Raw genomic sequence first — 26,431 nt, 5'->3', positions numbered from 1 at the left:
GCAGTAATATTTTAAAATATGTTACATCATTTTACTTCACCTTTTATTTTACAGTATAAATAGGAAACCAAATTGCTCCAAAAATTTATTTGCATGATCATTAATAACAAAATGGAATTAAGTTTGGAATAAGTTTGTTAAAAAAATTAAAAATTACCCCACAAATGTTTCTAATATGAACAGTGACACAATAAGCATGAGTATTCAGAAATCACTGTTGTGTATTGTGTTAATCCTGATATTTACCAGAAAAACAAATGCCACCATTTTGGGACTAATTAATTAATTGATTGATTTATTAATTTTTAAACCAAAAAACACATTTTTTTTTTCATTTCAAAAAGTCTTAGGTCACATAAAACAAGGCAACATTTACTCTTCCTTCTTGTCTTCTGGTACTGGGTCTGTGGGCAGCCCCTCCACTGTTGAGCTCTCTGAGCTGGAGGTGGTCCTTTCCATCTCCATGCTGTTAACCCCCTCCTGCCCACGCTCCTTGTCCTCAGGAGACATGTGCCTTCTTCACCATTTTGCTGGCTCTCCGACATATCTTCAAGGTGTATCTCTTCTGTCTCCATTGGGATGTTCCCCTCATGCTTCTCCTCAGCTTTGTTTGCCATTTGCTCTTCCTCCTGAGTGATACTGCCCTGACTGCACTCGGCTTGCTCTGCTGCCTCCTTCTCCCCCTCCTCCTGCCTTTTGCGGGCCTGTTCCTCTGTGCCATCTCAGCTGCGATCTTCTCCATGTCTACTTTCAGCTTCAAACCGCATAACCTTTTAAGTTCATTGTTAAAGGAGTCTGTGCTTTCCAGGAACTTCCGTTTCTTTTCCTGGTGTCGTTCCTCTATCTGAAGAAGCTTGGCTTCTAGTTTCCGCTGATGAACCATTAAAGACTGGACCTGTTGCTTGAGGACCTGCATTCTAGCTGTTGTAACAGCTGACTGCACAACAGGTATCACACTCTTACTGAGGATCTCACGTATATACATATATATGTATATATACATATATTCTATAGCTCGTATATACATATATATGTATATATACATATATTCTATAGCTCATAGAAGATGATAGATAGGTAGTTTAAGGTTTTTTTTTTTTTGAGGGGCTTCCATAATGATTTCTACAGTGGTTATCAACAATGTGTAAGAGTTCCTTCTCCCCCAATATGCTTGACAAGATTTACTGGGTTTATTTTCTTGATGGCAGCCATTCTGAAAGGAGTGAAATGGGATATGGATCAAGGTATATTATTTGCATGTATATAAATGTCATAATGAAAATCCTTACTTTATGAAGTTATATAATTCAAAGATCACTGAGAAGTGTAGTGTTAAACCATGGCTCTCTCCTTTTAACTTATTTAAATTTCACTTCTAATTTTTCAATGTAAAAATAGTTCAGTATCAAAGATTGAATGTCATATCTATTGCCAGTAAGCTATGTGTTGACTAAGAATGGTAAAGGCCATTCTCAGCTTAAAGTAAGATCAGTCTCACTTTAGAGGAAGTATTTGACATGAGATACAGTATGACATACAAAGTCAAGGTCACAAAAGAAAAAGTACATTCTGGCTTTGTGGATGTGCATTATGTGTAGTCATGTAGGACCTACTTCTTGGAAAAGCCCTACACTTAATGTATTGCTCTGTTGTTTCTCTTTGCTGTTCTGTCTTTGAAATTATTAGTAATTTCTCAATGTAAAGTTGGGACAAACCCAACAATAACAAAATTCTAAGTAAGTTTAGATTTGACATACATTTTAACCAGTCCTTGTACTTGTTATAGAGAGCTGACCAATAGTTCCATTGATTTAAGCAAAAGTTTGATGATATTGACCTTTGACCTCAATGTTTTTAATAACACATACATCGTCTTTAAGTCCTTTTATACACCTTAAAGAACTTACTTAGACCTTTATAACTTGTGTAAACTTTGTAGTTCTTTTTTATGCCATGAGATACAATAATACCGACAAATAAATTTACAATCTGTCATAAGAACTTTTTCCAGGTAGGGGGACTAAGTGATGTCTGTTCCCTCCTCAGAAGGTCTGAATGATAAATCAAAGCTCTGTATTATCAGGGATTATTTATAGAAAATGAGGGAGGGATTACTGTTATAAATGCAGGTGACCCAAAGGCAGTTATACTGGAAAGTCTTCATAAACATATTTGTGGATACCGTTCTCCCTAGTCTCTTCAAGGCTATCACCTTAGTTCTTTCCCAAGATCTCAAGGCTTTATGCAATAGGGCCTAAGTGCATATAACTGTCTGAGAGGAGTGACTGGCTACTCAGTTGAGGGTCCAAAGATCTTAACCATTCCCTCCCTCTATAAATGAGTTTTAGCAATGAACAAGCCCAGCTATAGTCATTTACTTGGTATGTAGGCACAGTTGGAGTTATGAGAGTAGCAGTTGTTTGACTCAAAAGATGTTGTGCAGTATCATTTTACTAAAAGAAAATTGAATCTAAATTTTGAAAGGGCCTTCCATGATGTTTTGCTCTCTACCACAGCGATTGGATGCCTGATGATGTGAGTGACAATGAGGACTGTCAGGAGATCATTAGCATGGCAGAGGGCAACTGCTGCAAGCAGAGGGCAACTATTTGCTCTGTGCAGCTTCTCAGATACTAACAAACAGGAGTTTGAATCTGGAATGATGCTTCTGACCCTTTAGTAGTGATTCAAATAGCCGGGGCTTTGGTCCTGGGATGATCTGCATTCTGGTTTTAAAGTCAAGATTAATGGAACAACTGAGATGCCCATGGGCTGTGCTCATCAGGAAGAACAGTAAATCCAGTGGGCCAGGACATGAATCCTATAGGAAGGCCGGATGCTTCATAGCCCTTGGTCATGGAGTGATCTGGGAAGGCAGTGCCCAAGGACCTGAGCCACTGGGAAACCCACATACCTTCATTTGTCACGATGCTGATGGCACTCTTGATTCTAAGAGCCTGCTGATGGGGCATTTAGAGGCCACTACTATGATGGCATTAGAGATTGTGTGTCTTCTGAGTCTTGCCTGTGACTAGGGCCCCAGGTAGATCTGCTTTTCCCATGTAAATGACTTGTTTCTCCCAGTTTATGGGGAGAGTGAGATGGCTATGTCTGTATTGTCAACTACACTCATAATGTTCTTGTTCTCCTTTTCCTAAGGGAAATCTGACTTTTGGGAAGCAGGGTGTATCCTTCTTGAGATAAAGGTGACCCACAGCCAAGAACTCCATAACCTCATCTTACAAGGACTCTGAGAAAGGCCTTTGGAATTTCCAAGGAAATGGAATGTAAATGACAACAAAAGTTATTGAAGTGAGCTGCCAATGGGGGAATCATAGGAGGGTGGAGATGGGGGATTGGGTTGAAGTGTGAAGGATTATGGATAAATGTGTTCCTCCTTCAACATTAGGGGAGAGAGAGAGAGAGAGAGAGAGAGAGAGAGAGAGAGAGAGAGAGAGAGAGAGAGAAGAGAGAGACAGAGACAGACAGACAGAGACAGAGACACTGAGAATGAGAGAGAATTTCCAGGAAGTGGTCTCCTTAAGGGTCCTCCTGCTTGCCTTGGCAGATATGAACAGAAGACTGTGAATGCGAATTCCTGGAAAGAACCTGAATCTTCAAAGACTAATTGACTGATTAGGATGGCAGTGACTTAGAGAGGTTGAAATGCTAAAATTCCGAACCTAATTATACTTTATTTGGGGCTACTTTTTGGCCCCGATAGACATTCCTTGCACATTTCTATTGTAACTCTATCTTGTGACTAACAGATAAAAATCCTTAGAAATCAATTAACATAGCAAATTATTAACTTCCACCAATACTAGCCCAAGCTAAGCTCAAGGTTACCTGTGCCCAGTTCTACTGCCCCAGCTGGGGCTTATGCCTTCATAGGGAAGTCCAGCTCTGATGGGGAGGGGCAAGAATTAAGGATCCTGCCTATCACAAAACTGAACAAAGCTAACTGTGACCCCTGGAGGACCACAGCTGCCTTAAGCCTTTCTGGAATGGTGGGAAGGTGCCTATTATCCATGTGTCTGTTCCTTGTCATCGATCTGGCTGTGGCCATTGATGGCAGAGAACCAGGTTGCATGTGTGATAGGTCCTTAAAGCCAGGACTGAGGGATGATGAGACAGTGTTAGTGCTGGTGTCACAGGAGCCAATGCTTTGCTCCAAGGTGGCCATGGTTGTGGTGATACTGGGCAGAATGGGGTCTTCATCTTTGTTCTCTAGGACTGAACGCTCCAAGATGTACTGAAAGGCCTCTGGGTGTTGCCATGACAGCTTCCCTTCAGTGTCCTGTTCCTGTGGAAGATGCAGTCAAGGTCCCCTTTCACATCCACCAAGGAATACCACATATAGCGCATGAATCACTCGCTTACCTGTTGGAGGCCTAGGCTCTGTGATCTATCTCTTTCTCCTCTGCCTCCAACGCCTGCACATCTGGCAGCCTGTCTCACACTTCTGGGATCCCATTGATGTATTTTTTTCTTTTTGACAGTGTTAAAGTATAACTTTTTATTAAACTATATCTTTGAGAGACCATAAACTTTTTTTTAATTTTTGAAATTATTACAATTTTTATTATTCTTTAATCATTTTTTACAGTCCAGTCGTTATCTCCCTCCCTGTCTATCCTCCAACAGTTCCTCATCCCATTCCTTCTCCCCTCATTTCCAAGAGGATGTCCCCACCTCTCACCTCACCAGACTCCCCACTCCCTGAGGCCTCAAATCTCTCCAGGGTTAGGTACATCTTCTCTCACTGAGGCCAGACCCAGCAGTCCTCTGTTGTATATGTGTTGGGGGCCTCATACCAGCTGGTGTATGCTGTCTGGTTGGTGATCCAGTGTCTGAGAGATCTCGGGGGTCCAGGTTGATTGAGACTGCTGGTCTTCCTGTGGGGTCGCCCTCCTCCTCAGTTTCTTCTAGCCTTTTCCTAATTCAACCACAGAGGCCATCAGCTTCTGTTCATTGATTGGGTGTAAGTATCTGTATCTGTCTCAGTCAGCTGCTTGTTGGGTCTCTCAGAGGACAGCCATGCTAGGCTCCTGTCTGTAAGCACACCATAGCATCAGTAATAGTGTCAGGCCTTGGAGCCTCCCCTTGAGCTGGATCCCAATTTGGGCCTGTCACTGGACCTCCTTTTCTTCAGTCTCTTCTCCATTTTTATCCCTGCAGTTCTTTTAGACAGGTACAATTCTAGGTCAGAGTTTTTGACTGTGGGATGGCAACCCCGTTTCTCCACTTGATGACCCGTCTTTCTACTGGAGATGGACTCTACAAGTTCCCTCTCCCCACTATTAGAAATTTCATCTAAGGTGCCTCCCAACACTTAGGAGAGACCACAAAACTTTACAGAATGATATTAAAAATATCAGTAAGTTCAAAGATATCAAGGTTCAAGCTCAATTAATACTAATTTTTACAAGATTTTTAAAAATTACTCTGCATGTTCAGCATACTGCTACAGTTTTTGCTGTTTTCTGACATGGCATCCCAGAAGAGCCACTGGGGACAATCTCAGTCAGATTAGTGCGTTTAAGTACATATTGATAGAACAGACAATACCTTGAGAGGCTGCCTTACTAGAGTTTGTCTGAAATATATAACACTGAGAAGGCCAACTTCATTCCAATATTTCCAACTGGTCACCACAGGCTAGTTTCCCAGGTTAGAAAGATACAGTATTTCAAAGGGATGCTGAAGGCTGTAAGTCAGGCACACTTCCTAATCAATGTAAGACCTTAACAAATTTCTAGTGATTTTTGCTATGGCCCTGAACCTACCCCAAAGCACAGAATCGCAGAAGGGAAACCTCAGAAATCTATGCCTTTCTCCCTTAGGAGCTGGTGGGCAACAGTGATTAGCAGCCAGAAAAGAGGAGCACCAGGCTTCTGGGTCGTGAGATGAGCTGCTAATGGAGTAAACGGTACTTGGTTGTGTCTCAGTCCTCGAATAAGCACAGTGTAAGCAGGACTGTAGTTCAAGGCTTGAGTGGAGTCAAAGGCTCAGAGCACCAGTCTGTGCTCAGTGCATCACGGGCCTAAGTATGAAGAGGATCTATGGCCTTTGGCACGTCAAAGTCCTCATAATAATAATAACAAAACCAGATGTTTTGTTATTAACTAAATTAGCAACTTGAGATATCAGGATATGTCGGGCAGAAATCTCGCGGGCAGGGGGAAGGGAGGGAGTCCTGCGACAGAGTCTCAGGGCAGTCCGGCACCAGGGCTTCCCACGCCGCCTGCGGAAGATCCCACATTCACGCAGCTGTCGGTGGGCTGGCCGGCGGCTGCATCAGCAAGGTTCCAGGGTTCCAAAAGCTGGGAATCAGGCGGAGAGACCATGGACACGTGGAGTCCAGTTTTCCAAAGCTTTTATTGTTCATGGCATGGTGAATGGATGCAGGTGTTGTGCGCTTCCCCCGCCAAAGGCCAGGGGAGACCAGTCTTATAGGGAAGGGAGAAAGGGGAGGGAATAACTTAATTAGCTACGCCCCTGGCCTTTTGATAATTCATTAATATTTAAATCTCTGGAGGTAGAGACTTGTTAGTCACGCCCTCTACCTGTCCTACGTGACTGAAATTAACAGGTTAAATGGAGTTACCTCGTCCAAGGCCCAACATCCCACCCTCTTTTCTTTCATAAAAGGAGGGGCAACTCTGTTAATGAGAGATGTGGACCATGTGGAAGTAGTCTGGAGTCCCAGAGCGCGGGGAGATAATATGCCGACCCTGACAGGCAATGTCCTGTTGGGTCTCCTGGCTATCTCAAACCCAGCGCTCTATCAAGGGGGCCTAGGAACAGGGCTAAACATCCTACCGTCCCTAAAAGGGTCTCCGGGGTTTAAAACCCGTTCAACCAGGCTATGTCCAAACCATGTCTCCACGGCCCAACATCTCACTGTTTTTAGTGAAAATTTTGGATGAGGTGGTCAAAATAAAACACTATGTAGGCCAGAGGGTGTAGCATAACCAAGTCAAGGGTAATGGGAATTGAGGGTAGGGTTTGGAAGGCAGGGAATCATTGAAACAATTAAATACAGATTGTACAGTTTGAGGGTAATGACATCTGATTAATCTAAATAGACATTATGTTTTCCTCACTAACATGTAACTTTAGCTATGTGACTTTGGCAAAAGAGTTTATTTGTAGTTGGAAGGTCTGGATCTGTCTTCTGTAGTGAGCATCTCTGGGTTCTGGCGTGCATCTCTGGAGCCTGGTGTGGGTCTCTGGATCTCAGCATGTTCTGGGTTCTTCAGTCAGATGAGACGACTGGAAGAAGGCAGCTTGGCAGGTTCCAGGAGGTGGCGCTGTCTCTGGATCTCAGCGTGTCTCTGGAGTCTGCAGTCAGATGAGGTGGCTGGGAGGAAGCAGCTTGGCATCTCAGGCAGGTTCCAGAGGATGGCTGAACTCTGTTGGATCTGTGGGTATACCTGTAGGATAATCACAGCAGGGAAGGAGCATCTCCGGCAGGGAGATGTCTGTAGGCTAGATATGGAGCATTAAATTGCTTGGGAACAAGCACCTTATGGCCTGTTGTTAAGATCCTGGAAAAGCAAAGGTGTTTGAGGAAAGTTTAGTCTTGGAAGGTATCTTTGAGTCTGTTTTTGGATGGCTGAGGGAGAAAAACAATGTTAATTTTGTATCTGGGATTGGCAGCAACAGTTTGCCTGTAAAAGAAATTAGTTGTTAATTAAGACTCAAGATATGGTGATCAGCACGTTGACTTAACTGTGGAAGGAAATTAGATAGCTTTTAAACCTTGAAGAAATTATAAAGGTTGAAAAATAATGTTGGACATCTATCACAAGTATTAGAGAGAAAAGGCAGCATTAAAATAGAAAAAATAACAAATTTTTGGTTGAAAAAACACAAGCATTGTTGTTCTAGGTGTTCCTGTTAGGAAGAAAAGGAAACGTTTAAAAATTTTGGTTGAAAAACAGGAACGTTTGTTGCAGGTCCTCCTGTTGGGGAGGAGCAGTAATGGAGGGTTTAGAAGCAGTGGGGGAGGGGCCTAGCTCTGCCATGTGGTGTCTGGGTGCACTGGCAGCGAGGTTCTGCATTCCCGCTTTTCTTTTTCTTAGCTGGTAAATTTTAAATGTAGATAAAAGTAAAGGCCAACTTTGAAGAAAAGTTTAAGGCAAGCAAGAAGTGTTGGGGAGGGCTAAGAGTCAGAAAGAGTGAGAGTCTGTGTCTATGGGAAAGACACGTGGAAGCTGGATTGGAGTCAGCAGCTTTGAAAGAAACTGGCAGGCAGCAGTGGGGCAAGGGGTGTAGGCAGGATTTTAGATCCCCTGCTTCAGGCAAGCTGGCTGAGCTAAGTAGCTTTAGTCAGCTGCAAATGACTGAGGGTGAGGGGCAGCATAGGCTGGCTAAGGAACACTGGGCTGGGTAGCAAGCAGGGTTCCGCCCTGTTGCTTCAGGCAAGCAGGCTAAGCCAAATAGCTGTAACCTGTCTCATATGACAGGGGAGTAGGGAAAGGAAGTTACCTGGCAGGGAGCTAGGGGCTAGAGTTTGGAGTTGGCGATTTTGAGAGAAAGAGAGAAGAGAGAGAGAGAGAGAGAGAGAGAGAGAGAGAGAGAGAGAGAGAGAGAGAGAGAGAGAGAGGACAGTCTCAGCCGCGAGAAGGAGTCTCTCAGCCAAGGGAGTCTTAGAAAGAGGGTTACAGCAGGTGCTGTGGCTTGAAAGACAGCTATTAGCTGTGAAGGAACCCCCTCTGTGGAGCTGGGGGGATGGGAAGAGTGGGGGCTAAGAAGCCGCCGCCATCTTGTCCTTGAGCTGGAGAACACGTGGGGAGAGAGACCTAGTTCTTTTGTATTAGGCAGGGGTTAGGCTATAGCTAAGAATCAGAGAAAGAAAGAGGGGGTAGGGTGGACAGAGAGAGATGTTACTCACGGTTTTTGCAGACACCAGCGGGGGGCGCTTGTGGAGCTGGCTCTGCGCACGTTGTCCACCACCTGTGGGAAACAATGTGGCCCGTGCATGGGTGCACGAGTGTGGATCTCTGTCGCTGGTCTGCACAGTCCTTTGTCAGAGATAGGGCTATTGTAGAGGAGCAGGGGCTAAGCAGGCACTCACAGTGCGCAAAGCAGACTCTGTGGTAGGAGTCTCTCGGTGGGAAATCTCCGTTTTGGGCCCAAGCCTCAGCGACGGGTGGGCGCGGCAAAACGGGAGAATGTCGGGGTCGCATGGGCAGCAGATCCATACGCCGAGATTGGCCTCCATCTGTGGTCTTGGAACTCCGGCAGAATGGAGGCGGGGAGCGCGCGGGGCGCTCTGAGAGAGGACCAAGAGACTTCACATCTCGCAGGAAGTATATTTGTTTAGCAGATTCAGCCAGGAGTTTTCTTGTAGACACATGGGTGGTCGTGCTCCACGTTGGTTGCCCTAACTGAAGAGTTCCACATCAATTACATGTACATAAACTGTGGACATCTCTTGGATCACACAGCAGCATCTGACTTGTTTCCATTGCTCCCTCCACATTTATTTTCTGCTACCAAAATTTTTAAGACCATGTGCTCTGTGGATCTTCTCTAAGCATCCCAGGGTCTCTAAGTCTGTTAAAGGACTGAGGGACAAAGGGCTGGAGCCCACTTTGCTTGAGGTGCATGGCAGGCAGATCTGGCCGCAGCACACTTCAAGCTGCTGTACAGACTTCACACTCCATCAACTGCTAGAACGCATCATGATCCTGTGAGTAGGTGCTGTCACTGTCACCCCATTTAAAGAGGAAGCAAACTCGGGAATAGCGGGGCTAGGTAGTTGCTGCAGTCAGAACACTTACAAGAGGTCAAGGTAGGATTTGAAACTCAGCAGCCTGGCTCCACAGCCATGATCCTGGCCCTTCACCAGGGAGTTCATTTCCCCTGCCTCTTGGCACAGCCATAGGATGAGGTTCAGTTTCAAAGCACCTTCTGAGTTTTCAGTGTGTTTCATTTATCCTCCCAAACAACCCAAGATAATGCAGGTCAGGGGATCAAAGGCGGAGGGTCACACATTATTTTAAAAAAAAAATTCCAAAAGGGTGGCTGCATCACGATCTCTCATTAGTGTTCTAGTGGTGCCTCTTTTTGGGTAAACTTGAACATTTTGGCAAACATTCAAGCAGATTTTTTGGTAAAAAAGATTTTTACACGACTACTGTAGCTGTTCCTACGATAAGTCTTCCAACTTGTGTTCGGTATTCATTTCCCCTCTGTGCACCACATCCTCTTCCTCTTCCTTGCAGTTGGGACCCCGATTGTTTGCCTTGCACCACCACCCCCATCAATGTATTTTTAAAAATGTCTTCATTTATACCTTTCATTGTCCTGTTACTATAAAACTCCATGAAACTGATTCCATGTTGGAAAATAATACTTGGAGAGATGTAAACTAACTGTATGTTCTTAGGCCATACACATCGTCATGCATATTTACTCCAGAATTCATTTTGCTGCGGCCAGTTGACATTAAGGCCAGCTCCAAGATCAAGGTCAACATAAACCATTTTCAAGAGAAAATCTTTCCAATAATTTCAAGTTCAAGGAATATTGTCTCCAGGGCTCTAGGAACCTCTGCGATTGACTTGGCATTGAAGATCAGGATTACTAGATGTTGGTCCCTTGTTCTGGAGGGTGTCCCACGACGATCTCCCGACTGGGGACAGGGTGAGAGCAGGGAGGGCTCGCTACTGTCTCTGCACTGCCTCCACTGTCTGTAGGTCTCCAGACTGGCCTGATGCCTGAGGTCGAGGCCAAAGGACACAGAGTGCGAGCAGGAGGGGAGATTGCCTGCCCCGGCTGCTGCCTCTGCCTGCCTGCTCATCGTTGCTGTCGCTGACCGGTCTCTCCCAGGTGCTGCACCTGTCTCTCCGCGCTGAGCCGGTCCAGGCCGGGGCTGAGCCGATAAGGAGCCCGCTAGCTGGCAAGGAGGCAGCTTGGTGTCCCAGGTAGGTTCTGGGAGAGCAAAGCTCTCCCCAAGTGTTACAGCTCTTGTGACAGAAACTCTCAGACACCGGGATGATTCTTGAGCGCAGGCGCTTTACTTCCCCTAAATAGAGCCCTTATATACAGTTTTGAGGTGGGTTAGGGTCTGACAGCAGATAATGTCTATTGGCTTGACCTGAGAGCTTGGAGATACCTCATCTGCATGTGGGAGAGCCTGAGGGACCGTGACTGATGGTCATAAGCCTCTCTGTGGGAGGGGTTGTTGGAGGACTGAAGCTAAGTAAAAAGAACCAGGGCCTGGGAGCAGAGCTGAACTCCTGCCATCCGATAAAGGTTCCGGGGTTCAAAACTCATGCTCAACCACACACAGCTGCTTCTCACAGCCCACTGCCCTACAACTAGGTGTCCCTTACTTAAAGACCCCCAAGAGAAGGTGAAGGTAGTGATAGTTGCTTCCTTATCGCCTATGATTGCACTCTAGTCATTAAAGAAGTATCCAGCAAGGACATTGCTGACATCCATAGAAAACTCTCCAACCATCACCAGTACATAGTGAAGTGTCACGGCAACATGCTTCTGCCCCAGTTCCTGGGCATGTACTGAGTCAGTGTAGAAAATGAAAATAATTACATGTTTATGATGCATAATATGTTTAGTCACAACATTCTATGCTGTTCTGCTCCCCTGTAGAGCTTGGCACTCTGGAGGTAGGAGTGGGCACTGAGGGCATGATACTGCTTTGCTCTGTGACTGTCATGAGGTCCTCAGGGAGAAGCCAACCCTTTCATCTCTGGACTAAAGGAGGCCCATGAGGAATGCTCAGATGAGGTGGGAGGGGCCTGGTAGGTCTCTTCCATCCATCCTATAACCGACCTTTCCCCTGTAGAATGCAATAAAGTGACACCAGCTCCTGTTCGTTAGAACTGGATCTCCAACCACGAGGTTGTGTATTATGGGTAGTATGGTCATCTTCATTTATTGCTTCTATTTTTCATCATTTTGTTTTATTAATAAAATATCTGTATTTACTCCAGATATTACAATAAAATAAGCTATTTGATCCCAAAAAACAAAAACAAAAAACTATTTCCCTCAGAGTAAGAATAAAATTAAATTAGTGGGAGTTTCTAACCTATACATAAGTGTGTAGGTTATGTGTAACCTATATATGACATCACAAAAATTCAATTGGGAGAAAGTGTAGGGTATCATACTTTTGTATTAATAAATTGTGCACTTAATAATTGTGTTAGGATATGACTTTTTAGAAAACACTGTTATGGCATTTAAATCCAGTGGGAAAAGACCATTGATGATTCAAATTCTAGTTAATTGAAATTATTAATTACAGTTAGCATCTCAACAGCCTTAAAGCCAAATTAAAAAGTATGTCATGCAGAAGACACTAAAGGAAGGGTTTTAAACGTGGGTATCAATGATGTCATTTGTGTGGAATGTGTGGTAGAAAGTGAATGTGCTTTTAGCCCCTCAGCTGTGAGGAGCTGTCTCTTTCCCCTGTGTATAGCAATAAATGAGCTGTCTTACTCCCTGGTATACAGTGATAAGTGGGTTTAGAAAAGCCAGGGTAAACAGTGAACTATCTCATAGCAGTAGTGTTTTTGTTGTTGTTGTTGGGTTTTTGTTTTGTTTTGTTTTGTTTTGAGGGAGAAGGAAGCAAAGTGTCAGAGATGCTGGGAGCTTATATTTTAGAAATTTAGAATGGGTGCCTAGCACAAAATGGAGTTTTTTCTCAGCTATTATATTCCCCACTGTGTTTAGACTATATAAGTGAAATAATCAATTCCTGTTGATGTACAGGTTGATGTAAAGCCTATAGGATTAATATTGTAACAGAATGGATTTTACTATGAGATGGCAGTTTAGTAGTCCATTTTACTTCCTGCTCATTCTAGGAGAATGAGTTCTAATCTGGGAAATTTAATTTTAAGGTCCCTGGTATCCATAGTGTTTGACATTGACATCCAGGAATGAGCATTAGGATGCATACAGCAGTGAGACAGAGAAAATAAACCTAGTTGCTAGTTAGGTAAGGAGCTAGGTCTGTTTTCTAGCTTTCAAGCTACAGTTACCTTAGCTGTCAATGTAGTCAGAAATCTGGGGAAGAATAAATTATAATCTAGGGTCATATCACACAGTTATGAAGATGGGGGCTACAGTCCAGTCTTAATGCATTACTTTATCTCAGAGCCTCCTTCTGCCTCCAGGAGTCTTCTCTCTTCGGTGCCCCTTCTTGCCCACAGAGGGCATTCTTTCAGCAGGAAACGATGATGGGGATTGGGAGAAGCTGAGAGGCAAATATGATCTATATCACTTAATGTAAGATACTGAAATCTAAACTACAATAAACAAACAAATAAGTAAGTAAACAAATAAGTAAGTAAAAGACAAAAGAAACCCAACAGAATTAATCTGTAGTCTAAACAGTTCCTAGGTCTCTATGGCAACTTGGGTCGAGTCAGTCTGGCATTCAAGCCCAGAAAATGAGGAGCCTATTTGAAGAGCCTTTTTTCTATGGATCAGATAACATATGAAATGAGAAATTACTCACCTTGACTTAAGCAATATTAGGCATTTGACTCTCCAGTTTGTCCACATTGTAGACCAAGCCCCGTCATGGCAATGGTGAAGCTTTTCAGTGGTTTTCATACCACACTCCAGGCAGTCACTTGTAGCTGTGTCCATATCATCTGAGACATTGGGGGGTAAGCTGTTAGGCTTTGGGATATTCTGTCTGTCATAAACTTAAGTATATTAATAATTAGCAGATTTCTGACAAGATTGAGAGCTTTATTGATTGGTCATATCTGAGTTAGACAACTTGTGTTTGTTAAATCACTTGTTTTAGAATGTATATAGTGAATAGAGCATAAAGAAAAACACATTTTGTAATAGTACAGAATCATTTGGCTTAGAGTTGGTGTGGAGGATCAGAATGTAAAGGAGTAAGAAAGCTGGCAGAGGTGGCATGAGACTGTGCTGACAGAAAGTGTGTCCAGGCGGGTTCGGGCCTATGACACAAACTGAGCAGGCAGGCATGCATGCATTCATGTGCAGTTGAGACACCAGGTACATGTCCAGAGGAACCACAATAATGATGTGTGCCCCCCAGGGAGCACAGGGCCATGGCACCGCTAAACAGTGGCAGCAGTGGTGAATGCGGCATGCACAGCTCAGATGCAGGCAGGTGGAGCAGGACTTCCTCCTAGCAGCCAGAAGTTCCAACGCATTGCTTCCAGCTGCAGGTGGGTGCTTCCACCTGGCAGAGACTGCAGTGGGCAGGGGAAGGGAAGAACCTGAAGTAGCATTCCATATCCTAGTAAGGTGCATGCTCTTCCTCTGTTGGGTAGTGGGGCTAGCGCTCACTTCCTGAGTCCCAGGTAGGGCAGTAGAGAGCTTGCACACATGTACACGTGAGGGGGCAGATGGTCCTTTTTTTTCAGAGCTGAGGACTGAACTCAGGGCCTTGTGCTTAAGCGCTCAATAACTGAGCTAAATCCCCAACCCAAGGGCAGATGGTCTTACATGCTGGAAAGCACACACTGAAAAGCAAGGGTCTCAGCAGGCAGAGTTCCTGGCAAGGGGCAGGGCCAGACCTGCTTTTCACGTGGCAAACCAGGAGCTTAGCAAATAGCAAGAGAATGAAGGCTGTTCCCAGCTGGCAAGGCAGCAAGGGAGCAAGCAAATGAGGTGGGGAGGGGAAGCCTACGATATGGATCACTAGTGAGAAAGTTGTTTTAAAGTGCCAGTTTAGTGGCCATGTTGAGATACTGCCTTCTGCTTACTGTAAATTAGACCAGACTGGGACATCCCAGTAAATAGGGACAAGGCAGCGAAGACGAACCCATGGGCAAGAATAGGGTTATTAACTCCCCCTACCAGTGTCCCAAGGATATTATTAATAGCCAGAGAGATTTCTAGCACAGGCCAGCCAGACTACCAGGTCGTCACATGATGGGCTGGAGGCTGTGCTCTCAGAGGGGCCATGCACTGAGTGCTCATTAACCCCTTGGCCGCTGGGAAGGTCTGAGACTGGGGCCTACTGGGGCCCTAACCTGGATCTCCCCAAGTCTGGAGATGAGTTCCCAGAGAGCAGGGCTCCATGTGTGGGCAGGCTGGACAGGAGGAGGCCCTAAGTGGGTGGATGCCTCCCTCACCAGAGCTTGGAACATACTCACGGCCAGCAGTGCAAGTTCAATGGCTGAGAAGAGGCACCTCATGGGCCTCATAACCCAATTCAGACTACTCTGCCTCCCACTGGTCAGAGTAAACATCCCCCATGGTCCCAGGGGAGAGTTCTTGAGCTCAGAGCTACCCCTGTGCTGCCCTTGAGGATGGAGACATCCAGTCTTTTCACTGACCTTCATTCTAGGACTTTTTCCCTTGGGTGAGATTTTCCTATCTCCTTTGAGACAGTTTCTTTCTCACTGCTAAGAAATCCCAGGCCTGGGTGAATTGCTCTCTGTAGCTCAGGGCACCGGTCCAGATCATAACCCCGAGCCCATCATGTTATCTCTCTGGTTATTAATAATATCCGCAGGATGCTGGTAAGGGTAGTTAATAACCCTATTCTCACCCATGGGTTGGTCTTTGCCGTCTTGTCACTACTTACTGGGATGTCCCAGCCATGGGCATGTGGAGAGGGCGGGGGGAAGGGATAAGAGGACAGTGAGGGAACAGGAAGGCAAAAGAGAGAGGAGGGGGCAAGCAGCCCCTTTTATAGTGAGTCATGCACACTTGGCTATTGCCAGGTAACTGTGGAGCAGAGCCTAGACTAAATGCTAACACCCAAAGAGGCATCAGTCTTTAGCACTTGCTCAGGACAGCATTAACTCTTTGACTGCCACACAGGGCTGCATCAGCCTTTGACTGCTAGAACCAGAAATCTGAGAGCCTTTCCTGTGGATGAGGAACATGGAATACCAGCCTACTTTGGTGAGAGGGGCAGTCAACTCTCCAATATTTTGCTTCTCCATGGTTTGGGCTGGATGATTGCAATGGGCAAAACATGGGGCAGTTTTCTCAGTGGTTAGCATTCCCACAATCGAGATGGAATCAACTTCTTTGGGGGGAGAACTATGGCTGCCAGCATATAGCATTTTGTCTATCATGGGAAGATTTTTTTCATTAGACATTTAAAATAACATATTCAATAGATCTCTGAGGAATTTGAGGGATATTATCTATTATATATCTGGTATATAGTATACATCATTTTAAATAAACTTTGTTTTTTTATTACTTTTTGAGCCTTATCCTTGAAAACAGGAGGCTAAATAAAGCTTGTCCCTGTAAATGAAATACATTTTACTTGGCATGCCTATAAATATAGTTTTGAGCACATTAAAGAATTTGATCATTTATAAGGTGACTGATCATTAACTTGTATGTCTTAATTGTCTTCAATAGTATGCAAGTTATCAGCTTTTATGAAATTAGGATTTTACAGTTTTATCCCTGTTTTAGCCTTTAACATTTAAATTCAAGATTTATTTGAAAATCTCTAGCAGTAAAATAAAACATTAAATAATAAACTCATAGAGGGATTGAAAACCTTACAAAATCATAAATACAGTCTACAGAAAGACTGGGGACCTTAAATTTTATCTTTTTATAGTTTATCATTACATAATATTACAGTTATTTTTATATGACTCAGTCTATCCAAATAGAAATAAAAAATAAATAGCTGAACAAGTTAGCAAAATTAAAGAGACTAGAAATATATCCTTAAGTCATTTTCTTCCAGGAACATCAACTTTTAACAAGCCCAGCTCTGATTATTTTAAGCAAACATATCTAGGGTTTTTATTGAGAGATTGTAGACAGAGGATTTTATTTTATAACTAGTGCGTATATGTTGGCAGATGGAGGCAGACAACTTGAAAAGCTTAGTAATAATTTTTATTTTTTATAATGCCATTAAGTTGTAGAATAATAGATGTGTTTGTAATGATTCCTTAAACAATTTTTTTAAAAAGACATCTACAAGAACTCAGAAAATGTTAATGTTAGGTTGTTTGGGGTATTTTAAAGTTTTTAACCATATCTAATAATTTTTACAAATCTTGAAGTACAGAACATTTATATAATAGTCTTACAGATCTGGAGATAGTTTATACTTAGGCAAAAATTTTAGAGAGTTAAATAAAACCAAAAAATAAAAAATGAAAAGAGTATGAGCTGAGTATCCTTAATCCCTATTGGGAATAGACTACTTTTTAGCTGTTTTAAAGCACATATTATCTGTTATTGTGTTTGGGTTTTTTTCCTCCCCAGTCATAGTGTCAGAGGCTGCCTAGCCTAAGACAGAAGCTAGGAAACTTTTCAACAAGCATGTTTGAGTCAGAATTGGGGAGGCAACAGACCCACTGCAGACCCCTTTTAATAGAGTAAAACAGCATAAAATATTGGTTTAATATTATCCATACCCAAAAGATACCTGAATCCCTGAAAAACGGACAGCCAGTGCTGCCACTATATTGAGCTCGGGCATAGGCCAGGGGGATTAAAGGAAGACACAGACTTGGGTCATTCATTATGAAAGAATGCCGAAGCTTTTACTGAGCAGGTTCAATATATACACCAAATCGTGGAGGAAAAACACAAACAGGAACTCAACTGGGGAGCAATGGGTTGTATAGTGGAAAGTCCCTGCCCAGGGCATCATCCTTCAACAGGCTGTTTTGTTCTTAGAAAAACTGCAGAATGTTACTTGGCAGACAGCAGCACACAGAAAGTCTCAGCCAGGGCATGGCAGTCCTTCGGGGTCCTACAAGTCCCCTGTTTTTATTTTATAGGTGAATAGCATCTGTCTTAGGTCACCTTCTGTCAATACCAATTACCCATCATTGGGAATCCCTGCCAGCCTCAGGGCCCCTGTCTTAGGTAGGTAAGGACTCCAAAGGAGTTGCCCATCATTGAGTATTCTCTGTAAAGGCTGAGACAAACCTGGGCAGTAGGGTTCTCTCATGCCAGTAACATGAGCACCTGCTTAGTAATTGTCAGGGACTGGGTCTGCTGTCTGCAGAAGCGACAAAGAAATATCAATCCCGCTGCAGCTTTTCCAGTAGTCCTGTTGGTGGAAACTATGACTGGCCATAGTCATAGTTATAGAAACTATGGCTGAGCTACTTATCCCCATTGACATCAGAACTGGGGAGTTCTTCACAAAGCTCCAGTAGATCTCTGCCTGGACAAGGTTCCATAGCTACAGGGCACATGCAATGCTCAGGAATCCAAACAGGACTTTCGGCATCTTTAGGAAAAACACAAACAGAACCTCTCGCCCTGACTAACACAGGGTCAGGGCCTTTCCATACACCTGATGACAATTCTTTCCATTTCACTAAGCCCAGTTTCTTCTGGGCTCATTTCCAATGTCTATCTGTAGCAGACAATGTATCCTTATCCACTAGTAAAAATTTTAAAATCTTGCATGAGGTGTGAAGTAAACTCCTCCTTTTTTGTTTTTTTTTTTCAACATAATTTTTAAAAGTCAAACGTGCTCTTTCCACTATAGCCTAGCCTTTAATGGCTGAGCCATCTCTCCAGCCCTGAGTTACTAGTTAAACCAACTTTCTATTATCAAAGTTGCAAATTTTTAATCATACCCAATAAACACTTTTTTAACATAAAACATGGAACAACAATCATTCAGACAATGAAAGAAAAACAGACAATTAACACACATGGACAAGAACTGACAATAGACACGGAAAGCAGAACTAAGGATTTCTCCAGTAGGAGCCAGAGAGAAAACAGGACGTCTCCTGATTTTCTCCTGCTCCTAGGGGTCTCTGAAACAGCCTTTTCCTTCTCTTTTGCTAACACAGCCAGAGAGAGGAAAAATGCTTCTTTGAACCCCCCCCCCCTCTCATTTTCAAGCTCCAAATTTTCATCTCCTTCCTAGGAGGTGTCACGAAAAGCCTCAACACTCCCAAGTTACTCTCTTTTAGTACCTGGGAACTCGCTTTGGCTAGATTTTCTATTTTAACCCATGCTTCTCACTCTTTCATTTTTAGCTTCCCTTTGAGTTTCTCTGCTTTGAACTGCTTGGTGCAGTCATTGAAGAGTTTCTGGTTCATCTCCATGAAGAGTTTCAGAGCATTGTATATCAAGCTATGTTTTGTCTTGTTCCAGTGGGTCTCTGAGTTGTGGTATAAAGATGAAAACATGATGGGCAGAATTTTGCTGCATTGTTACTGATTAAACTCATGATGTACTCATTATTCCAGTAATAGAGTGTCTGCTCTGCCACCTGGAAGTGAGGACTGGAAACACATTTGGCTAACTGTCAGAAAAGAGGCTCCATGATCGTCACAAATTCTGATGGTTCAATTACATCTAAGATTTCTTCTAATTCATTTAAGAACATTACTTCTTTTGGACTGTGAGTCTTTGGCCAGTATTTGAGACATGCCATTACCACTGGTTCAGTGAGGGTGCTGTTCTTCTCTAAAAACTGCATGACACAGTATACCAGCTTGGGATGGTAGACACTTTAGGGACCTCACTTTGTGCAAGGGCAGCAACACCTTCAACAGGAAAATCTTGTGCTCTTCTTTTAGTGGTAAGGCAAATCCAATAATTATACTTCTCTGGATCACCAGTAATTTTGCTATGTCATTGTGGTACTCTGTCTCATAGATAAACCTATGAAATATATTATTGATCTGTTTCCTGATGGCCTAAGAACTTCACATAGATTCCGTGCAGGGTCGTTTTTAGAAAATCTCTCTCCTGAGGATCCTTGCTGTCAAAGAGTTCTAGAAGCTGCAATACAAACTTCTGGTCAATATATTTCTTTGCTTTGTTGGGCTGGAAATCTGGAGACTCTAAAAAAAAATCTTAAGAAAAATTCATAAACAAGCTGCAGATGAAGCCAGGCTGCTTCTAACATTGGTTCATCTTCTTCTGGGTCGAATTCTGCTCCCGTAGGATTGGAGGAGGGTGGCAAGGTTCGAAACATATTAACTGCAAACATGTGGATGGCCTCGGGGTAAATGGGCTTTGTGATGTGGGTGATATACTCCACCATCTCGCTTATCGCAGCTCGCTTTACTTCCTCTTCAGGTCACTCGGTGGATCAGAAGCAAAGTCAAAGAGGACATAACACTGATGTAGCTTCTGGATAAAAAGCTTCTCTTGGCCTGCAGGAGGAACATCTTTTAAAGATGGGGGTTTTTGCAGTTCTCTATTATTGTTGGCATTAAACCATGAAGAGTTCTGCCATTTGTCTTTCTTCACAGGGACAATGGACCGAGGGACTAGTCCATTTATTTTAGTAGATGTCAAAGACTGGACAGTTGTGAGGCTGTTTTTCCTGCTGGCTATCTCTGCTTCTGTATCTTGGTCTTCTTTTGAACCTTTTCCACTTTTCACCAGTTTTGGTGCTTCTTTTTCCTTCTTGTTTTTATTTGGCATAGCTGGTGCGGGCCGCCACGGCAGCCCCTGCAGACGCCCGCCACCACCGCTGCAGCAGCAGCAGCAGCAGAAATGCCTCTGGCCTGGCCATTGTGCCATCCTGGCTGCCATCACCGCCACCCGGGGACTGAGTCGCTAGTCTGCTCTCGCTTCACCTTTTCCAGGCTCCCCTTCCAATTTTTTGACCTTGCATTTCTTCAATTTTTTTCCTTTTCTAAAATTCCTCCCTCATCCTCAGAACTGGAGCTATTCTCCACCTCATGGAAGGATTTCTTAGCTGCATCATCCTGTGCCACTACTTATAGGGAGGAACTCCTAGTCCCCATGGCAAGATCAAAACTCGTAGTGCCTGCTTACTTTCAGTTTGATCCTACACCTCTTCTCCAATATGTTCCACTCACTGAGCTGGCTGGCTTCTTTCAGGAACGATCCTGAGAAGTATTGCTGAACATGTCCACTTCCTCCATATCCTAATAACTTTTCTCTTCCACTACCTCTGCTGGGTGGTGGGCTACAAGAGAGGTTGAACCCATATTAAAAGTAGGTTGCAAAAATCATATGCCTATACTCCTACTTTAGGTAGGAGGTCCCTTCTTAGCAAGGGAACAGGATAGGTTGGTACCACTAGTAAGGTGTTGGTAAGGAGAATACCCCTCAGTATACAGCTAAGTGTTGGATTTGGTGAGACTAATGAGGCTGTCCCCTTACCCCCATAATGGAACAAGAAGGAAGTGGATCCTCAAAACCTCATGAGGACACACAAAAAGTGGCTCTGGTGTCCAGAAGGAAGGATTTGGATCACCTTGATACTATGATGACCATCCGAGACTCTCTGTTGGACATGGTAGTGCCAAGAGAGTCTGAGCCCCATCAATTATCCATGGCCAGACTTAAGAGGTCAGCTGGAGGGAGGACAGTCAGCAGCCCAGTTTTCCTCTTGATGGCACTGTGGGCATAGGTGGAATGATTTGTAAAGGTTTGTACAGGCTGAAAGTGGGCACCTGAGAGGGTTGGTTTGGAGAGTTCTATTTCTTATTGCTGAGAGGAAGAAAGGGAGACCAAAGAGGCTGGAGAGGGGAAGAAGGAAATATTAGCTAATGCTGAAAAAGGGGGGGGGGGGGGTGTTAGCATGACTGAAGATAGTGGAGGAATCATCTGGTTTGAGCTTCCTAGCTAGGAATTGTTTTCTTGTTGGCTTATGCAATGTGGTCACTTTTAATCAAGATGGGAGTAAAGTCACATGTCAAAGTCTATCCTTTTCAACCCTAGTAAACATGGCTTTCAGCTATGTGGCTGCCTCCATCCTGACTGGGTAGGGTTGGGGAGACAGCAGCTAATATGCTTTTTTTTTTTTTTAAAGCCACGTTTCCTTTAAGATTGCCTCTGTGTAGATTTTTAGCTATCAACCCTGGTGTTACAAGGTTTAACTTAACCCTTTTGTTACAGATTTCACTGGTGTTTAATCATACCCAATATTCTTACAAATCTTGAGGTAAGATTTATATACCTTAGCAACAGTTTTAGAGAATTAAACCAAAATCAAAAGAGCATGAGATGAGTAGCAGTAGTCCCCATTGGGAACAGACTGTCCCTTTATGTTGTTTTACTCTTTTCTCTGTGACATAATCAGATGACTGGCCTGATATGGAACAGAGGTTTTGGAGCAACACTTGGGTTTACAGGAGGGGGAGCCATACCCCAACTCCAGAGCCATTTTTTTTTTTTATTAAAGTGGGACAGCATAAAACAAAGAATAATGTCATTTGTACCTAAAAGACACCCAAATCATTGTAAAACTGAATCCAGTAAGCTGAGAACAGAAAGACTATAGAGATAGGAAATTTTTGAGTCCTGGCTATAGCCAGAGAACTCTGCACGAGAGCTGAACTCTAGCCTGCCAGGAGTGTGCATGGCGGTGTGGGGGTGAGTACACTCTACAGCTGGTCTATTCATTTGCTTTCTCCTCCTCCTACTTGGTCCAGCTCCTGTCTCCTACTTTGCAACAAACTTACAGATCCATCAACCGTAACTGAAAAAACAGGACATTTACACTGTGTGAGCATGTGGGAAGAGGAAAACCAGACAAAAACAAACAGGGCTTGTAGCAGAGATAAGAGAAATAGGGAATATTTTTTCATTTCCCCAATTGCTAGCAGTATTTGTAAAGGTCCTAAATAATATTGGGATCTAGGGTTCCATTGGGTGGCCCTTTGGATTAGCTATCTAAACAATATCGAGGCCTATTTTGATTGCAAAAATGAATAAATTTGGGGACCTTCAGGTTAGGTGCCAGATATAGAGGCTGTAGGTTTTCTAAAAGGTATTCCAAGGGGAGAGGATATAGAAGGCATCATTCCCGTGGATGAGAGTGGGAAGGAAAAATGTCACTGCAACCTGTGCAGGCATCTCCAGGACTCAAGGAGGACTGGAGGAAGATACAAGCTATTCAGTACGTTGTTACTACACTCAGTAGGGGCCAGAGGTAAGCCCAAGGAGATACTTGACACTTGGTACCAGGGCTTTTATGGAGGCCAGAAGTTGAGGACAAAACCCAAGCTCTAGGAGGGAGGTTTCTTCCACAGGAAAGAGTTGGCAAACTGAGTCACAACAGCCATGAGGACCTAAAGCAGCTGTGGTATTGTAGGCAGCTCAGAAGAGAAAACTGAGAGAAGAGGGATAGAAGGGGTACAACAACCCAGTTGTGCCTAAGGAAACTGGAGGATTGATGTTCCAAGGGTGGTGGGATGGGGTCATGTGGAGAGGTCCAGTCAGGGTCTTAAAGACCATGGCTGGGGGGTGTCTCCATCTCCAAGACTACCAGAGGAGTTCCAGAAGCTCAGCAGTCACTTCCCCAGTCTTGGGGAAAGAGTTATACTGACCAAAGGGGAAACATTCGTAATTACTACTGGTGGATGAGATTGGTGAGCAGGAAGAATAGGGTCCCAGTGCAGCTTAGACCCTGAGGTGGGGTGCAGGCCCCAGGAGAGTCTATGGGAGACATAGAAACAATGTGTTACAAGTCTTAAGGGGAAAAGGCTTGCGCATTACAAGTATTACAGCTCTGCTCTGGCTGGGGGACCTTCCCCTAAAATGTTACAGCCCTGGGGAAAGGTATCCTGGGAGTAGGGTGCCAAGGAATACCACAAAATCACACTGCATAACAAACAGGTTTTCCTTGATTAAATGAGCTACATGTAGACGGACAGAGTATATATATTAGTGCAAGAGTGGCATGAATAATGTAGGAGCAACAATTCACAGGAAAGAAGTCATGTCTGTTACTGTAAACCAGGCCAAGAACCCATGTCTATGGAGGGCATAGGCCTAGGAGAGAACCTATGGCTATTAATCTGCCAATTGGAGATCATTTCTAAACAATTGTCTCTCTGCCCACAGATTAGTACAATGCTTCACCCTCATTATAGAAGCCTTTTTTTTTTTCAGAAGATGGCACAACTCGTCAAATGCAGAAAAAGACATACCTATGGAGTTCTCAGTCCCAAATGGGACCTATATCATACCCCATACCCCAAGGCTCAGCAATGCAGAAGGGGGAACTGGAAGAGGCAGAGGACAGGGAAGAGTGCTGAAAAATGCTGTCTACTGGATGAGACAGGGTTTTTGCACTCATATACTCCCAGTGGCTGTATTTGCCTTTAAAAAGTCAAGCTCTTCAAAATTCCAGCATGGAGAAGAGAGATGGGGTTATGAAGTCTCTCTATACCTAAGGAGCCATTGGCCATTGGTATATGCTGGTGAAGGGAAACACAGGTTTCTTTAGGGATGTGACCCCTGATCATTGTCCATGCTCCAGTGGATTAAACTTCACCCATTTCCACTCAGATATCACTAATTGGATTCAGTGGGTTTAAACAAAGGTACATGAAGTTGGGAATGGAATGTGATGGTGGAGTCTTGAGAGGAATTAGAAGAAGGAAGTAAAGGGCAGATGTGATCAAAGTACATTGGATACATATATGAACTACTAAAGTAATAAATGGAATATATTTTTAAGAAAACTGAAATTACAATGTCCCACTTCAATTAGAATAACCAGTGATTATAAAGTAAATTACTAGTTAGGCTGTGGAGAAAAAAAAAACCTCATATATACTCCTGATGTGAATGTAACTTAGTTCAGCCATTGAGGAGAAGAGTATGGGTCCTTCAAAAAAAACTAAAAGGTCTATCAAATGATGCAACTGATTGATGCAGTTATCCTTTCACATGTATATCCTAAGGAAATGAAGATAATACACCAATACAATACCTAAATGCCCTTGCTTACTACAGTACCACACACAACAGCTACCACACAGAATAGCTAAAGTGTTGTGGATCTGAGTGTGGGAAGGAGACCAGATCATAGATATTTTTAAGATGCTTTGATAAAGTCACCATGGTTAATGTTCAATAACACTAGATGCTCATATATGGTAGAACTCATAGAAGACCATCAGATAGCTCAATTACTAGGGACTTTTGAATGCCCCCAACCCCCAGAGAGATGCATTATTGGCAGAACACAAATATTCTGGGATGCCCAATGTATGACATAGGTTAGTTTAAAAGGAACAAAATGGTGCAGTGTCAATTTTGGAATTTTGATTTCTTTGAAAAAACAGAAATGTTATAAGAAATGTTAAATATTATGTTTTATTTAAATCCCAAGTATAAGATATGGGGCTGCTTCAGATTGCCACAGAAGCTGATTATGACTTGCCTCATGCTCTAGGAGTGGCATGATTTTGCTAACTGCAGATAGCTTGTGCAATTGTGTGACATTTGGAATTCTGAGGATTTTTCAGATGGTATGTAAGTGCTAGAGCCCCAGTAGGTGAATTGTTAGTTAATTGTTGTTTGATGGTTGGTTGTTGGTCATGGTTTGTTAAGTAGTCGTGCACAAAGAAGAAACAATAAGAAGAAATTAGTTATCCTGATGGTGAAGATCAAGTGTCCCCCAAAGAACTTGTTGGCCCTAATCAGCAGGACATAGTATAGCTACAATACTCCCTTTTTGACCCCTGACTTTATTTAGGGATCTCTTTCCTTTCTCCTCCATTGTTATTTCTCTATTATCTAGTGTTAGGAGATTGAAAGGGTAGAAGAAAGGGAGTGGACAAGGGTAGTAGAAGAAGCACCCACAAAGTAGCAAAAGACCAGCTACAGAATGCTGTGATTGGTGGTTATCTAATTAGACAAAATGGCAATACTACTAGAACATGCAAAATCTAAAGTGTTGAGACACACTCAAAAGATCAGAAAACATTTGAGTCCCTCCTCTCAATGAAGTTGATAACTTTATTTTTTGCAGGGGAGAGATAGACTTCACTTTCACAACATCTGTAACCTTTAAAGCAGGTGAAGTAAGGAAAGAAAGAGAGCTACCAGGGGTATGTAGAGAAGGGACAATGGGAGCCTGACACTGAGAGCAGGAGAGCAGGTGACAGTGACTGCAGCAAGGTGCCACTAAGGAAAGTATATCAGGTTTGAACCGGCCTGCAGCATGAGTCAAACACACCTGTGACATCTTTGGACCAAATACTCTGGACCCGCAGTGCTGAGCCCATTTCTTTCAGAAGACAGGAAAGAGTTTGCAGTATTTCCGGCTTGCAAGCTCACTCAGTACCAAGGTTTGCCTTATGGATGTTCACAGAGGATGCGAGACTCTTGGGTCAGAGTTTGTCAAGGTTCAGGCTTGTGTTAGCTGCCCCTGGTCACCACCAACCTCAGATTCCACGTGAGAAGTGAGGGGCGCCCATTCAAATATGGACTGGCAAATTTGATGCAGAACATGTTTGAGAGCAAAAGCTGTTCTGCTGCAGGCAGACAAGGCAGAATGGCTCATCCCCACAGAATCCTGCTTGGGTTTTGTTCTGCTTTTGGCTTTGTTTGGGGGTTTGGTCTTCTTCTTCTTCTTCACCATCTCGGCCTCTGGCAAATTTTACCAATAAATATGTATGGTGATTTCATGGACTTTAAGACTCAGCAAGCAAAAAGACCTGACCACAAGATGGCAGCACGGCAGCTGCAGACATCAGAGCATTTA

The 26,431-nt window shown here is 43.5% G+C and overlaps 2 pseudogenes; both read right to left on the bottom strand.

Annotated features, from left to right (window-relative positions):
• Positions 1–372: 372 nt before the first annotated feature.
• Positions 373–985, bottom strand: LOC117694955 (SWI/SNF-related matrix-associated actin-dependent regulator of chromatin subfamily E member 1 pseudogene; annotated as a pseudogene).
• A 14,788-nt stretch (positions 986–15,773) lies between these two features.
• Positions 15,774–20,382, bottom strand: LOC117694954 (serine/threonine-protein phosphatase 2A 56 kDa regulatory subunit gamma isoform pseudogene; annotated as a pseudogene).
• Positions 20,383–26,431: the final 6,049 nt, after the last annotated feature.

This window comes from Arvicanthis niloticus, chromosome X, assembly GCF_011762505.2.
Source record: "Arvicanthis niloticus isolate mArvNil1 chromosome X, mArvNil1.pat.X, whole genome shotgun sequence".
NCBI lineage: Eukaryota > Metazoa > Chordata > Mammalia > Rodentia > Muridae > Arvicanthis > Arvicanthis niloticus.
This window is presented reverse-complemented; position numbering and strand designations above follow the sequence as displayed.